Below are 13,092 nucleotides of genomic sequence, written 5' to 3'. Positions count from 1 at the left end.
GCCTGTGCTAATGTGGGGAGGGCTAGGGGAATGTGCGTGGCCTGGTATTTGGGACTCCACAAGCAGAGTGAGGCTTACCGTGAGGGTAGTGACCGGGGCGACTAGGCTCCTCGGCCGCTCTCCTGGAGAGGCCTGTACTTACTCGGGTTTCTCTTCATCACGTACAAGCCTTTCGCCTTTTACTAAAGACTTCCGTGGAGAGGAACACCAATGAGTTAAAACTATTTTTGGCAGGCTCTGCCGTGTGGCTGAGCCTCGTGCGTTTGTGAAAAGCAACAAGAAGCTGTCCTTAACAAGATTTAGGCTGCCACCTTGTCGGCTTGGGAGGAGGCGCTGAGAAGCAGCCATTGTTATGCGCGCTTGAAACGACTGCGCCAGGACAAGGGAGAGCTGTTCCAGAATGTGGCCTCTGGAAGCAAACAGCCAGGGCTCATCGCTTCTCGGCCTTTTGGCTAAGATCAAGTGTAGTATCTGTTCTTATCAGTTTAATATCTGATATGTCCTCTATAAGGGGACAACATATTAAATGGATTTTTAGCACCGGGAGCTGAAAAAGGGGCTTGCCCCGTTCACTCCACGCATCGACCCGGTATTGCAGTGCCGCCGGGAACGGTGCACCCATCTCCTGCCTTGTGAAAAAGCAAATACCGACACAAACAGAGAGTCGGGGTCAAACCCTCTGCTGACTGCCTGACGTCCCTCGCCGAGCCTCATCTGGGCTCCCGCTCTCAAATGACTGTGTATCATCCGTGACCACTGGGGTGGGGGCAGAGCGCAGCTCAGCATCAACAGCCAGATGAAGCCACCCAAAAAAATGCAGCCAGATTCGCACTTTTGACTCGCAGACAGATAGGGAACATTGCCCTACTGCCACCGGTACGTACGGTTAAACGTGCCCTGCACTTTCGCTCCCCTCGTCACAGAGAGTCCGCAAGGGCCTGAGTGTTTGGGACATTTGGTAGCCTGTGTCCAAAAGCCAGGCCTTCATTTCTCCGCGATCCCATTGGATAGAGCCTGTGCTAATGTGGGGAGGGCTAGGGGAATGTGCGTGGCCTGGTATTTGGGACTCCACAAGCAGAGTGAGGCTTACCGTGAGGGTAGTGACCGGGGCGACTAGGCTCCTCGGCCGCTCTCCTGGAGAGGCCTGTACTTACTCGGGTTTCTCTTCATCACGTACAAGCCTTTCGCCTTTTACTAAAGACTTCCGTGGAGAGGAACACCAATGAGTTAAAACTATTTTTGGCAGGCTCTGCCGTGTGGCTGAGCCTCGTGCGTTTGTGAAAAGCAACAAGAAGCTGTCCTTAACAAGATTTAGGCTGCCACCTTGTCGGCTTGGGAGGAGGCGCTGAGAAGCAGCCATTGTTATGCGCGCTTGAAACGACTGCGCCAGGACAAGGGAGAGCTGTTCCAGAATGTGGCCTCTGGAAGCAAACAGCCAGGGCTCATCGCTTCTCGGCCTTTTGGCTAAGATCAAGTGTAGTATCTGTTCTTATCAGTTTAATATCTGATATGTCCTCTATAAGGGGACAACATATTAAATGGATTTTTAGCACCGGGAGCTGAAAAAGGGGCTTGCCCCGTTCACTCCACGCATCGACCCGGTATTGCAGTGCCGCCGGGAACGGTGCACCCATCTCCTGCCTTGTGAAAAAGCAAATACCGACACAAACAGAGAGTCGGGGTCAAACCCTCTGCTGACTGCCTGACGTCCCTCGCCGAGCCTCATCTGGGCTCCCGCTCTCAAATGACTGTGTATCATCCGTGACCACTGGGGTGGGGGCAGAGCGCAGCTCAGCATCAACAGCCAGATGAAGCCACCCAAAAAAATGCAGCCAGATTCGCACTTTTGACTCGCAGACAGATAGGGAACATTGCCCTACTGCCACCGGTACGTACGGTTAAACGTGCCCTGCACTTTCGCTCCCCTCGTCACAGAGAGTCCGCAAGGGCCTGAGTGTTTGGGACATTTGGTAGCCTGTGTCCAAAAGCCAGGCCTTCATTTCTCCGCGATCCCATTGGATAGAGCCTGTGCTAATGTGGGGAGGGCTAGGGGAATGTGCGTGGCCTGGTATTTGGGACTCCACAAGCAGAGTGAGGCTTACCGTGAGGGTAGTGACCGGGGCGACTAGGCTCCTCGGCCGCTCTCCTGGAGAGGCCTGTACTTACTCGGGTTTCTCTTCATCACGTACAAGCCTTTCGCCTTTTACTAAAGACTTCCGTGGAGAGGAACACCAATGAGTTAAAACTATTTTTGGCAGGCTCTGCCGTGTGGCTGAGCCTCGTGCGTTTGTGAAAAGCAACAAGAAGCTGTCCTTAACAAGATTTAGGCTGCCACCTTGTCGGCTTGGGAGGAGGCGCTGAGAAGCAGCCATTGTTATGCGCGCTTGAAACGACTGCGCCAGGACAAGGGAGAGCTGTTCCAGAATGTGGCCTCTGGAAGCAAACAGCCAGGGCTCATCGCTTCTCGGCCTTTTGGCTAAGATCAAGTGTAGTATCTGTTCTTATCAGTTTAATATCTGATATGTCCTCTATAAGGGGACAACATATTAAATGGATTTTTAGCACCGGGAGCTGAAAAAGGGGCTTGCCCCGTTCACTCCACGCATCGACCCGGTATTGCAGTGCCGCCGGGAACGGTGCACCCATCTCCTGCCTTGTGAAAAAGCAAATACCGACACAAACAGAGAGTCGGGGTCAAACCCTCTGCTGACTGCCTGACGTCCCTCGCCGAGCCTCATCTGGGCTCCCGCTCTCAAATGACTGTGTATCATCCGTGACCACTGGGGTGGGGGCAGAGCGCAGCTCAGCATCAACAGCCAGATGAAGCCACCCAAAAAAATGCAGCCAGATTCGCACTTTTGACTCGCAGACAGATAGGGAACATTGCCCTACTGCCACCGGTACGTACGGTTAAACGTGCCCTGCACTTTCGCTCCCCTCGTCACAGAGAGTCCGCAAGGGCCTGAGTGTTTGGGACATTTGGTAGCCTGTGTCCAAAAGCCAGGCCTTCATTTCTCCGCGATCCCATTGGATAGAGCCTGTGCTAATGTGGGGAGGGCTAGGGGAATGTGCGTGGCCTGGTATTTGGGACTCCACAAGCAGAGTGAGGCTTACCGTGAGGGTAGTGACCGGGGCGACTAGGCTCCTCGGCCGCTCTCCTGGAGAGGCCTGTACTTACTCGGGTTTCTCTTCATCACGTACAAGCCTTTCGCCTTTTACTAAAGACTTCCGTGGAGAGGAACACCAATGAGTTAAAACTATTTTTGGCAGGCTCTGCCGTGTGGCTGAGCCTCGTGCGTTTGTGAAAAGCAACAAGAAGCTGTCCTTAACAAGATTTAGGCTGCCACCTTGTCGGCTTGGGAGGAGGCGCTGAGAAGCAGCCATTGTTATGCGCGCTTGAAACGACTGCGCCAGGACAAGGGAGAGCTGTTCCAGAATGTGGCCTCTGGAAGCAAACAGCCAGGGCTCATCGCTTCTCGGCCTTTTGGCTAAGATCAAGTGTAGTATCTGTTCTTATCAGTTTAATATCTGATATGTCCTCTATAAGGGGACAACATATTAAATGGATTTTTAGCACCGGGAGCTGAAAAAGGGGCTTGCCCCGTTCACTCCACGCATCGACCCGGTATTGCAGTGCCGCCGGGAACGGTGCACCCATCTCCTGCCTTGTGAAAAAGCAAATACCGACACAAACAGAGAGTCGGGGTCAAACCCTCTGCTGACTGCCTGACGTCCCTCGCCGAGCCTCATCTGGGCTCCCGCTCTCAAATGACTGTGTATCATCCGTGACCACTGGGGTGGGGGCAGAGCGCAGCTCAGCATCAACAGCCAGATGAAGCCACCCAAAAAAATGCAGCCAGATTCGCACTTTTGACTCGCAGACAGATAGGGAACATTGCCCTACTGCCACCGGTACGTACGGTTAAACGTGCCCTGCACTTTCGCTCCCCTCGTCACAGAGAGTCCGCAAGGGCCTGAGTGTTTGGGACACTTGGTAGCCTGTGTCCAAAAGCCAGGCCTTCATTTCTCCGCGATCCCATTGGATAGAGCCTGTGCTAATGTGGGGAGGGCTAGGGGAATGTGCGTGGCCTGGTATTTGGGACTCCACAAGCAGAGTGAGGCTTACCGTGAGGGTAGTGACCGGGGCGACTAGGCTCCTCGGCCGCTCTCCTGGAGAGGCCTGTACTTACTCGGGTTTCTCTTCATCACGTACAAGCCTTTCGCCTTTTACTAAAGACTTCCGTGGAGAGGAACACCAATGAGTTAAAACTATTTTTGGCAGGCTCTGCCGTGTGGCTGAGCCTCGTGCGTTTGTGAAAAGCAACAAGAAGCTGTCCTTAACAAGATTTAGGCTGCCACCTTGTCGGCTTGGGAGGAGGCGCTGAGAAGCAGCCATTGTTATGCGCGCTTGAAACGACTGCGCCAGGACAAGGGAGAGCTGTTCCAGAATGTGGCCTCTGGAAGCAAACAGCCAGGGCTCATCGCTTCTCGGCCTTTTGGCTAAGATCAAGTGTAGTATCTGTTCTTATCAGTTTAATATCTGATATGTCCTCTATAAGGGGACAACATATTAAATGGATTTTTAGCACCGGGAGCTGAAAAAGGGGCTTGCCCCGTTCACTCCACGCATCGACCCGGTATTGCAGTGCCGCCGGGAACGGTGCACCCATCTCCTGCCTTGTGAAAAAGCAAATACCGACACAAACAGAGAGTCGGGGTCAAACCCTCTGCTGACTGCCTGACGTCCCTCGCCGAGCCTCATCTGGGCTCCCGCTCTCAAATGACTGTGTATCATCCGTGACCACTGGGGTGGGGGCAGAGCGCAGCTCAGCATCAACAGCCAGATGAAGCCACCCAAAAAAATGCAGCCAGATTCGCACTTTTGACTCGCAGACAGATAGGGAACATTGCCCTACTGCCACCGGTACGTACGGTTAAACGTGCCCTGCACTTTCGCTCCCCTCGTCACAGAGAGTCCGCAAGGGCCTGAGTGTTTGGGACATTTGGTAGCCTGTGTCCAAAAGCCAGGCCTTCATTTCTCCGCGATCCCATTGGATAGAGCCTGTGCTAATGTGGGGAGGGCTAGGGGAATGTGCGTGGCCTGGTATTTGGGACTCCACAAGCAGAGTGAGGCTTACCGTGAGGGTAGTGACCGGGGCGACTAGGCTCCTCGGCCGCTCTCCTGGAGAGGCCTGTACTTACTCGGGTTTCTCTTCATCACGTACAAGCCTTTCGCCTTTTACTAAAGACTTCCGTGGAGAGGAACACCAATGAGTTAAAACTATTTTTGGCAGGCTCTGCCGTGTGGCTGAGCCTCGTGCGTTTGTGAAAAGCAACAAGAAGCTGTCCTTAACAAGATTTAGGCTGCCACCTTGTCGGCTTGGGAGGAGGCGCTGAGAAGCAGCCATTGTTATGCGCGCTTGAAACGACTGCGCCAGGACAAGGGAGAGCTGTTCCAGAATGTGGCCTCTGGAAGCAAACAGCCAGGGCTCATCGCTTCTCGGCCTTTTGGCTAAGATCAAGTGTAGTATCTGTTCTTATCAGTTTAATATCTGATATGTCCTCTATAAGGGGACAACATATTAAATGGATTTTTAGCACCGGGAGCTGAAAAAGGGGCTTGCCCCGTTCACTCCACGCATCGACCCGGTATTGCAGTGCCGCCGGGAACGGTGCACCCATCTCCTGCCTTGTGAAAAAGCAAATACCGACACAAACAGAGAGTCGGGGTCAAACCCTCTGCTGACTGCCTGACGTCCCTCGCCGAGCCTCATCTGGGCTCCCGCTCTCAAATGACTGTGTATCATCCGTGACCACTGGGGTGGGGGCAGAGCGCAGCTCAGCATCAACAGCCAGATGAAGCCACCCAAAAAAATGCAGCCAGATTCGCACTTTTGACTCGCAGACAGATAGGGAACATTGCCCTACTGCCACCGGTACGTACGGTTAAACGTGCCCTGCACTTTCGCTCCCCTCGTCACAGAGAGTCCGCAAGGGCCTGAGTGTTTGGGACATTTGGTAGCCTGTGTCCAAAAGCCAGGCCTTCATTTCTCCGCGATCCCATTGGATAGAGCCTGTGCTAATGTGGGGAGGGCTAGGGGAATGTGCGTGGCCTGGTATTTGGGACTCCACAAGCAGAGTGAGGCTTACCGTGAGGGTAGTGACCGGGGCGACTAGGCTCCTCGGCCGCTCTCCTGGAGAGGCCTGTACTTACTCGGGTTTCTCTTCATCACGTACAAGCCTTTCGCCTTTTACTAAAGACTTCCGTGGAGAGGAACACCAATGAGTTAAAACTATTTTTGGCAGGCTCTGCCGTGTGGCTGAGCCTCGTGCGTTTGTGAAAAGCAACAAGAAGCTGTCCTTAACAAGATTTAGGCTGCCACCTTGTCGGCTTGGGAGGAGGCGCTGAGAAGCAGCCATTGTTATGCGCGCTTGAAACGACTGCGCCAGGACAAGGGAGAGCTGTTCCAGAATGTGGCCTCTGGAAGCAAACAGCCAGGGCTCATCGCTTCTCGGCCTTTTGGCTAAGATCAAGTGTAGTATCTGTTCTTATCAGTTTAATATCTGATATGTCCTCTATAAGGGGACAACATATTAAATGGATTTTTAGCACCGGGAGCTGAAAAAGGGGCTTGCCCCGTTCACTCCACGCATCGACCCGGTATTGCAGTGCCGCCGGGAACGGTGCACCCATCTCCTGCCTTGTGAAAAAGCAAATACCGACACAAACAGAGAGTCGGGGTCAAACCCTCTGCTGACTGCCTGACGTCCCTCGCCGAGCCTCATCTGGGCTCCCGCTCTCAAATGACTGTGTATCATCCGTGACCACTGGGGTGGGGGCAGAGCGCAGCTCAGCATCAACAGCCAGATGAAGCCACCCAAAAAAATGCAGCCAGATTCGCACTTTTGACTCGCAGACAGATAGGGAACATTGCCCTACTGCCACCGGTACGTACGGTTAAACGTGCCCTGCACTTTCGCTCCCCTCGTCACAGAGAGTCCGCAAGGGCCTGAGTGTTTGGGACATTTGGTAGCCTGTGTCCAAAAGCCAGGCCTTCATTTCTCCGCGATCCCATTGGATAGAGCCTGTGCTAATGTGGGGAGGGCTAGGGGAATGTGCGTGGCCTGGTATTTGGGACTCCACAAGCAGAGTGAGGCTTACCGTGAGGGTAGTGACCGGGGCGACTAGGCTCCTCGGCCGCTCTCCTGGAGAGGCCTGTACTTACTCGGGTTTCTCTTCATCACGTACAAGCCTTTCGCCTTTTACTAAAGACTTCCGTGGAGAGGAACACCAATGAGTTAAAACTATTTTTGGCAGGCTCTGCCGTGTGGCTGAGCCTCGTGCGTTTGTGAAAAGCAACAAGAAGCTGTCCTTAACAAGATTTAGGCTGCCACCTTGTCGGCTTGGGAGGAGGCGCTGAGAAGCAGCCATTGTTATGCGCGCTTGAAACGACTGCGCCAGGACAAGGGAGAGCTGTTCCAGAATGTGGCCTCTGGAAGCAAACAGCCAGGGCTCATCGCTTCTCGGCCTTTTGGCTAAGATCAAGTGTAGTATCTGTTCTTATCAGTTTAATATCTGATATGTCCTCTATAAGGGGACAACATATTAAATGGATTTTTAGCACCGGGAGCTGAAAAAGGGGCTTGCCCCGTTCACTCCACGCATCGACCCGGTATTGCAGTGCCGCCGGGAACGGTGCACCCATCTCCTGCCTTGTGAAAAAGCAAATACCGACACAAACAGAGAGTCGGGGTCAAACCCTCTGCTGACTGCCTGACGTCCCTCGCCGAGCCTCATCTGGGCTCCCGCTCTCAAATGACTGTGTATCATCCGTGACCACTGGGGTGGGGGCAGAGCGCAGCTCAGCATCAACAGCCAGATGAAGCCACCCAAAAAAATGCAGCCAGATTCGCACTTTTGACTCGCAGACAGATAGGGAACATTGCCCTACTGCCACCGGTACGTACGGTTAAACGTGCCCTGCACTTTCGCTCCCCTCGTCACAGAGAGTCCGCAAGGGCCTGAGTGTTTGGGACACTTGGTAGCCTGTGTCCAAAAGCCAGGCCTTCATTTCTCCGCGATCCCATTGGATAGAGCCTGTGCTAATGTGGGGAGGGCTAGGGGAATGTGCGTGGCCTGGTATTTGGGACTCCACAAGCAGAGTGAGGCTTACCGTGAGGGTAGTGACCGGGGCGACTAGGCTCCTCGGCCGCTCTCCTGGAGAGGCCTGTACTTACTCGGGTTTCTCTTCATCACGTACAAGCCTTTCGCCTTTTACTAAAGACTTCCGTGGAGAGGAACACCAATGAGTTAAAACTATTTTTGGCAGGCTCTGCCGTGTGGCTGAGCCTCGTGCGTTTGTGAAAAGCAACAAGAAGCTGTCCTTAACAAGATTTAGGCTGCCACCTTGTCGGCTTGGGAGGAGGCGCTGAGAAGCAGCCATTGTTATGCGCGCTTGAAACGACTGCGCCAGGACAAGGGAGAGCTGTTCCAGAATGTGGCCTCTGGAAGCAAACAGCCAGGGCTCATCGCTTCTCGGCCTTTTGGCTAAGATCAAGTGTAGTATCTGTTCTTATCAGTTTAATATCTGATATGTCCTCTATAAGGGGACAACATATTAAATGGATTTTTAGCACCGGGAGCTGAAAAAGGGGCTTGCCCCGTTCACTCCACGCATCGACCCGGTATTGCAGTGCCGCCGGGAACGGTGCACCCATCTCCTGCCTTGTGAAAAAGCAAATACCGACACAAACAGAGAGTCGGGGTCAAACCCTCTGCTGACTGCCTGACGTCCCTCGCCGAGCCTCATCTGGGCTCCCGCTCTCAAATGACTGTGTATCATCCGTGACCACTGGGGTGGGGGCAGAGCGCAGCTCAGCATCAACAGCCAGATGAAGCCACCCAAAAAAATGCAGCCAGATTCGCACTTTTGACTCGCAGACAGATAGGGAACATTGCCCTACTGCCACCGGTACGTACGGTTAAACGTGCCCTGCACTTTCGCTCCCCTCGTCACAGAGAGTCCGCAAGGGCCTGAGTGTTTGGGACATTTGGTAGCCTGTGTCCAAAAGCCAGGCCTTCATTTCTCCGCGATCCCATTGGATAGAGCCTGTGCTAATGTGGGGAGGGCTAGGGGAATGTGCGTGGCCTGGTATTTGGGACTCCACAAGCAGAGTGAGGCTTACCGTGAGGGTAGTGACCGGGGCGACTAGGCTCCTCGGCCGCTCTCCTGGAGAGGCCTGTACTTACTCGGGTTTCTCTTCATCACGTACAAGCCTTTCGCCTTTTACTAAAGACTTCCGTGGAGAGGAACACCAATGAGTTAAAACTATTTTTGGCAGGCTCTGCCGTGTGGCTGAGCCTCGTGCGTTTGTGAAAAGCAACAAGAAGCTGTCCTTAACAAGATTTAGGCTGCCACCTTGTCGGCTTGGGAGGAGGCGCTGAGAAGCAGCCATTGTTATGCGCGCTTGAAACGACTGCGCCAGGACAAGGGAGAGCTGTTCCAGAATGTGGCCTCTGGAAGCAAACAGCCAGGGCTCATCGCTTCTCGGCCTTTTGGCTAAGATCAAGTGTAGTATCTGTTCTTATCAGTTTAATATCTGATATGTCCTCTATAAGGGGACAACATATTAAATGGATTTTTAGCACCGGGAGCTGAAAAAGGGGCTTGCCCCGTTCACTCCACGCATCGACCCGGTATTGCAGTGCCGCCGGGAACGGTGCACCCATCTCCTGCCTTGTGAAAAAGCAAATACCGACACAAACAGAGAGTCGGGGTCAAACCCTCTGCTGACTGCCTGACGTCCCTCGCCGAGCCTCATCTGGGCTCCCGCTCTCAAATGACTGTGTATCATCCGTGACCACTGGGGTGGGGGCAGAGCGCAGCTCAGCATCAACAGCCAGATGAAGCCACCCAAAAAAATGCAGCCAGATTCGCACTTTTGACTCGCAGACAGATAGGGAACATTGCCCTACTGCCACCGGTACGTACGGTTAAACGTGCCCTGCACTTTCGCTCCCCTCGTCACAGAGAGTCCGCAAGGGCCTGAGTGTTTGGGACATTTGGTAGCCTGTGTCCAAAAGCCAGGCCTTCATTTCTCCGCGATCCCATTGGATAGAGCCTGTGCTAATGTGGGGAGGGCTAGGGGAATGTGCGTGGCCTGGTATTTGGGACTCCACAAGCAGAGTGAGGCTTACCGTGAGGGTAGTGACCGGGGCGACTAGGCTCCTCGGCCGCTCTCCTGGAGAGGCCTGTACTTACTCGGGTTTCTCTTCATCACGTACAAGCCTTTCGCCTTTTACTAAAGACTTCCGTGGAGAGGAACACCAATGAGTTAAAACTATTTTTGGCAGGCTCTGCCGTGTGGCTGAGCCTCGTGCGTTTGTGAAAAGCAACAAGAAGCTGTCCTTAACAAGATTTAGGCTGCCACCTTGTCGGCTTGGGAGGAGGCGCTGAGAAGCAGCCATTGTTATGCGCGCTTGAAACGACTGCGCCAGGACAAGGGAGAGCTGTTCCAGAATGTGGCCTCTGGAAGCAAACAGCCAGGGCTCATCGCTTCTCGGCCTTTTGGCTAAGATCAAGTGTAGTATCTGTTCTTATCAGTTTAATATCTGATATGTCCTCTATAAGGGGACAACATATTAAATGGATTTTTAGCACCGGGAGCTGAAAAAGGGGCTTGCCCCGTTCACTCCACGCATCGACCCGGTATTGCAGTGCCGCCGGGAACGGTGCACCCATCTCCTGCCTTGTGAAAAAGCAAATACCGACACAAACAGAGAGTCGGGGTCAAACCCTCTGCTGACTGCCTGACGTCCCTCGCCGAGCCTCATCTGGGCTCCCGCTCTCAAATGACTGTGTATCATCCGTGACCACTGGGGTGGGGGCAGAGCGCAGCTCAGCATCAACAGCCAGATGAAGCCACCCAAAAAAATGCAGCCAGATTCGCACTTTTGACTCGCAGACAGATAGGGAACATTGCCCTACTGCCACCGGTACGTACGGTTAAACGTGCCCTGCACTTTCGCTCCCCTCGTCACAGAGAGTCCGCAAGGGCCTGAGTGTTTGGGACACTTGGTAGCCTGTGTCCAAAAGCCAGGCCTTCATTTCTCCGCGATCCCATTGGATAGAGCCTGTGCTAATGTGGGGAGGGCTAGGGGAATGTGCGTGGCCTGGTATTTGGGACTCCACAAGCAGAGTGAGGCTTACCGTGAGGGTAGTGACCGGGGCGACTAGGCTCCTCGGCCGCTCTCCTGGAGAGGCCTGTACTTACTCGGGTTTCTCTTCATCACGTACAAGCCTTTCGCCTTTTACTAAAGACTTCCGTGGAGAGGAACACCAATGAGTTAAAACTATTTTTGGCAGGCTCTGCCGTGTGGCTGAGCCTCGTGCGTTTGTGAAAAGCAACAAGAAGCTGTCCTTAACAAGATTTAGGCTGCCACCTTGTCGGCTTGGGAGGAGGCGCTGAGAAGCAGCCATTGTTATGCGCGCTTGAAACGACTGCGCCAGGACAAGGGAGAGCTGTTCCAGAATGTGGCCTCTGGAAGCAAACAGCCAGGGCTCATCGCTTCTCGGCCTTTTGGCTAAGACTGCGATCGCTTCCTGTTGGTGGTAAAAACTTTTGCCTGTTTGTGGCATTGTGTTTTACTTTCCATTCTCGGGAGGACATTCACCTTATTCCTTGTGGAGAAAATTTCAACTCTATTGTAGTTGTAAATCCTACACCTAAAGGAATTCATTGGCACAGAGTACTGCTTACCTCTACTCTGTTGATTTAACATCTTGTCCAGGCTAAACAAGAAAAGGTAAGTTCGTTTTAATCATTTGCTGGTTTTAACATATTTATTGATCTTAGTCCTATTTATATCGTCTTTGTTTCTTTTTGTTTTGTTTTTTAGACAATTCTTAAGTGTTTTAGTCCTTCTTTTTAATCCTTTCAGTTTGTGGTGCCTCCACCATGTCGGCCAACATTTCCGGCATGCGGAGGCACCACAGTGTCAGATTTACCTTTAAAGAAAATGACCATGGAAAGCCCCTGGGGATGTCCAGAATTGACTTCTCCAGGAGGTTAATCCAAAAAACCCTTAAGTTTGAACCAGAGAATATAAATTGCATTGTTACTCTACCAACGAATAAAGGTTTCGATGTAAGCTTTCGGTCTGCCGCGCTGCTGAGAGAGTTTTGGACACGCTTTGAAAATGTAAAACCCCAGTTTTCCGCTTTTAATGTTGAGAAACTGACTGATAATGCCTCCAAAACCATCATTATCAGAATGTTCAATGAGACCGTGAATGCGGATGACATTTGTTTGTGGCTGGGTAGATACTGCACTGTAAAAGGACAGGCTACCAAAGTGAGAGATGAGGATGGCATTTGGAATTGCGCTTGGAGGGTCCCCATCCAACAATGGCAGGACCCCCAAGGCTTCCAGGGCCTGAAACATCTGCCATCTGTGATAGTTCTGGGAAACAACAGAGGCTACATTCACTACCAGGGCCAGCCCAAGCTGTGCCGCAAGTGTGGTGAGCATGGGCACCTGGCAGAAGCGTGTCAGCAGACTATTTGTGGAAAATGTAGAGAAATTGGGCACACCTTTGAGGAATGTACCAATGGCAGAAAGTGCAATCTTTGTGGAGAAACAACCCACCTCTTCAGAGATTGCCCAAAGTCATTTGCCAACAAACTGAAGGCAGCGAAAACCCCACAAAATGGTGGACAAGAGGAAGCAGTTAGAGAGCTAATTGAAGAAGCTGGGCTGGGAAATTCAAATCTCCCGCCAAATCCTGTGACTGGAAGGCCAGGATCAGGAGAGGCGGGAGAGGGGGAGGGGCCTGCAATTGCCCCACAAATGGAGAGTGGTGAGGAAGATGGGGCAATGCAGGCAGAAGGCGGAGCTTGCTCCGGATATGAAGGAGAGGAGGGGCCTGCAATTGCCCCGCAACTGGAAAGTCTTGAGGAAGATGGGGCAATGCAGGCAAAAGCCGGAGCTTGCTCAGAATGTGAAAATGACCAATCACAGGGCGATAGTGAGGACGCCTCCCTCCCCAACGCCCAGCAGACCAAGAGGCCTATATCAGAATTGTCCTCTGAG

At 52.8% G+C, this 13,092-nt stretch overlaps 23 non-coding genes across 23 annotated transcripts; all 23 read left to right on the top strand.

Moving 5' to 3' along the window:
* Window positions 1–138: 138 nt before the first annotated feature.
* On the top strand, window positions 139–255 carry LOC139293126 (U5 spliceosomal RNA). The gene has a single exon (XR_011597751.1). It is a non-coding gene; the product is annotated as a U5 spliceosomal RNA (small nuclear RNA).
* Window positions 256–432: 177 nt separating this feature from the next.
* On the top strand, window positions 433–623 carry LOC139293727 (U2 spliceosomal RNA). Its single transcript, XR_011598313.1, has one exon. It is a non-coding gene; the product is annotated as a U2 spliceosomal RNA (small nuclear RNA).
* Window positions 624–1,150: 527 nt separating this feature from the next.
* On the top strand, window positions 1,151–1,267 carry LOC139293125 (U5 spliceosomal RNA). Its single transcript, XR_011597750.1, has one exon. It is a non-coding gene; the product is annotated as a U5 spliceosomal RNA (small nuclear RNA).
* Window positions 1,268–1,444: 177 nt separating this feature from the next.
* Window positions 1,445–1,635, top strand: LOC139293725 (U2 spliceosomal RNA). Its single transcript, XR_011598311.1, has one exon. It is a non-coding gene; the product is annotated as a U2 spliceosomal RNA (small nuclear RNA).
* A 527-nt stretch (window positions 1,636–2,162) lies between these two features.
* On the top strand, window positions 2,163–2,279 carry LOC139293124 (U5 spliceosomal RNA). Its single transcript, XR_011597749.1, has one exon. It is a non-coding gene; the product is annotated as a U5 spliceosomal RNA (small nuclear RNA).
* Window positions 2,280–2,456: 177 nt separating this feature from the next.
* On the top strand, window positions 2,457–2,647 carry LOC139293724 (U2 spliceosomal RNA). The gene has a single exon (XR_011598310.1). It is a non-coding gene; the product is annotated as a U2 spliceosomal RNA (small nuclear RNA).
* Window positions 2,648–3,174: 527 nt separating this feature from the next.
* Window positions 3,175–3,291, top strand: LOC139293123 (U5 spliceosomal RNA). Its single transcript, XR_011597748.1, has one exon. It is a non-coding gene; the product is annotated as a U5 spliceosomal RNA (small nuclear RNA).
* Window positions 3,292–3,468: 177 nt separating this feature from the next.
* Window positions 3,469–3,659, top strand: LOC139293723 (U2 spliceosomal RNA). The gene has a single exon (XR_011598309.1). It is a non-coding gene; the product is annotated as a U2 spliceosomal RNA (small nuclear RNA).
* A 527-nt stretch (window positions 3,660–4,186) lies between these two features.
* Window positions 4,187–4,303, top strand: LOC139293122 (U5 spliceosomal RNA). The gene has a single exon (XR_011597747.1). It is a non-coding gene; the product is annotated as a U5 spliceosomal RNA (small nuclear RNA).
* Window positions 4,304–4,480: 177 nt separating this feature from the next.
* On the top strand, window positions 4,481–4,671 carry LOC139293722 (U2 spliceosomal RNA). Its single transcript, XR_011598308.1, has one exon. It is a non-coding gene; the product is annotated as a U2 spliceosomal RNA (small nuclear RNA).
* A 527-nt stretch (window positions 4,672–5,198) lies between these two features.
* Window positions 5,199–5,315, top strand: LOC139293120 (U5 spliceosomal RNA). The gene has a single exon (XR_011597746.1). It is a non-coding gene; the product is annotated as a U5 spliceosomal RNA (small nuclear RNA).
* Window positions 5,316–5,492: 177 nt separating this feature from the next.
* On the top strand, window positions 5,493–5,683 carry LOC139293721 (U2 spliceosomal RNA). The gene has a single exon (XR_011598307.1). It is a non-coding gene; the product is annotated as a U2 spliceosomal RNA (small nuclear RNA).
* A 527-nt stretch (window positions 5,684–6,210) lies between these two features.
* Window positions 6,211–6,327, top strand: LOC139293119 (U5 spliceosomal RNA). Its single transcript, XR_011597745.1, has one exon. It is a non-coding gene; the product is annotated as a U5 spliceosomal RNA (small nuclear RNA).
* Window positions 6,328–6,504: 177 nt separating this feature from the next.
* LOC139293720 (U2 spliceosomal RNA) lies at window positions 6,505–6,695 on the top strand. Its single transcript, XR_011598306.1, has one exon. It is a non-coding gene; the product is annotated as a U2 spliceosomal RNA (small nuclear RNA).
* A 527-nt stretch (window positions 6,696–7,222) lies between these two features.
* On the top strand, window positions 7,223–7,339 carry LOC139293117 (U5 spliceosomal RNA). Its single transcript, XR_011597743.1, has one exon. It is a non-coding gene; the product is annotated as a U5 spliceosomal RNA (small nuclear RNA).
* A 177-nt stretch (window positions 7,340–7,516) lies between these two features.
* On the top strand, window positions 7,517–7,707 carry LOC139293719 (U2 spliceosomal RNA). Its single transcript, XR_011598305.1, has one exon. It is a non-coding gene; the product is annotated as a U2 spliceosomal RNA (small nuclear RNA).
* Window positions 7,708–8,234: 527 nt separating this feature from the next.
* Window positions 8,235–8,351, top strand: LOC139293116 (U5 spliceosomal RNA). Its single transcript, XR_011597742.1, has one exon. It is a non-coding gene; the product is annotated as a U5 spliceosomal RNA (small nuclear RNA).
* A 177-nt stretch (window positions 8,352–8,528) lies between these two features.
* Window positions 8,529–8,719, top strand: LOC139293718 (U2 spliceosomal RNA). The gene has a single exon (XR_011598304.1). It is a non-coding gene; the product is annotated as a U2 spliceosomal RNA (small nuclear RNA).
* A 527-nt stretch (window positions 8,720–9,246) lies between these two features.
* On the top strand, window positions 9,247–9,363 carry LOC139293114 (U5 spliceosomal RNA). The gene has a single exon (XR_011597741.1). It is a non-coding gene; the product is annotated as a U5 spliceosomal RNA (small nuclear RNA).
* Window positions 9,364–9,540: 177 nt separating this feature from the next.
* Window positions 9,541–9,731, top strand: LOC139293717 (U2 spliceosomal RNA). The gene has a single exon (XR_011598303.1). It is a non-coding gene; the product is annotated as a U2 spliceosomal RNA (small nuclear RNA).
* Window positions 9,732–10,258: 527 nt separating this feature from the next.
* Window positions 10,259–10,375, top strand: LOC139293113 (U5 spliceosomal RNA). The gene has a single exon (XR_011597740.1). It is a non-coding gene; the product is annotated as a U5 spliceosomal RNA (small nuclear RNA).
* A 177-nt stretch (window positions 10,376–10,552) lies between these two features.
* On the top strand, window positions 10,553–10,743 carry LOC139293716 (U2 spliceosomal RNA). The gene has a single exon (XR_011598302.1). It is a non-coding gene; the product is annotated as a U2 spliceosomal RNA (small nuclear RNA).
* A 527-nt stretch (window positions 10,744–11,270) lies between these two features.
* On the top strand, window positions 11,271–11,387 carry LOC139293112 (U5 spliceosomal RNA). The gene has a single exon (XR_011597739.1). It is a non-coding gene; the product is annotated as a U5 spliceosomal RNA (small nuclear RNA).
* The last annotated feature ends 1,705 nt before the right edge of the window (window positions 11,388–13,092 follow it).

Source organism: Enoplosus armatus, chromosome 11 (assembly GCF_043641665.1).
Source record: "Enoplosus armatus isolate fEnoArm2 chromosome 11, fEnoArm2.hap1, whole genome shotgun sequence".
NCBI lineage: Eukaryota > Metazoa > Chordata > Actinopteri > Centrarchiformes > Enoplosidae > Enoplosus > Enoplosus armatus.
The sequence above is the reverse complement of the archived record's forward strand: the minus strand, read 5'-3'. Positions and strand labels throughout refer to the sequence as shown.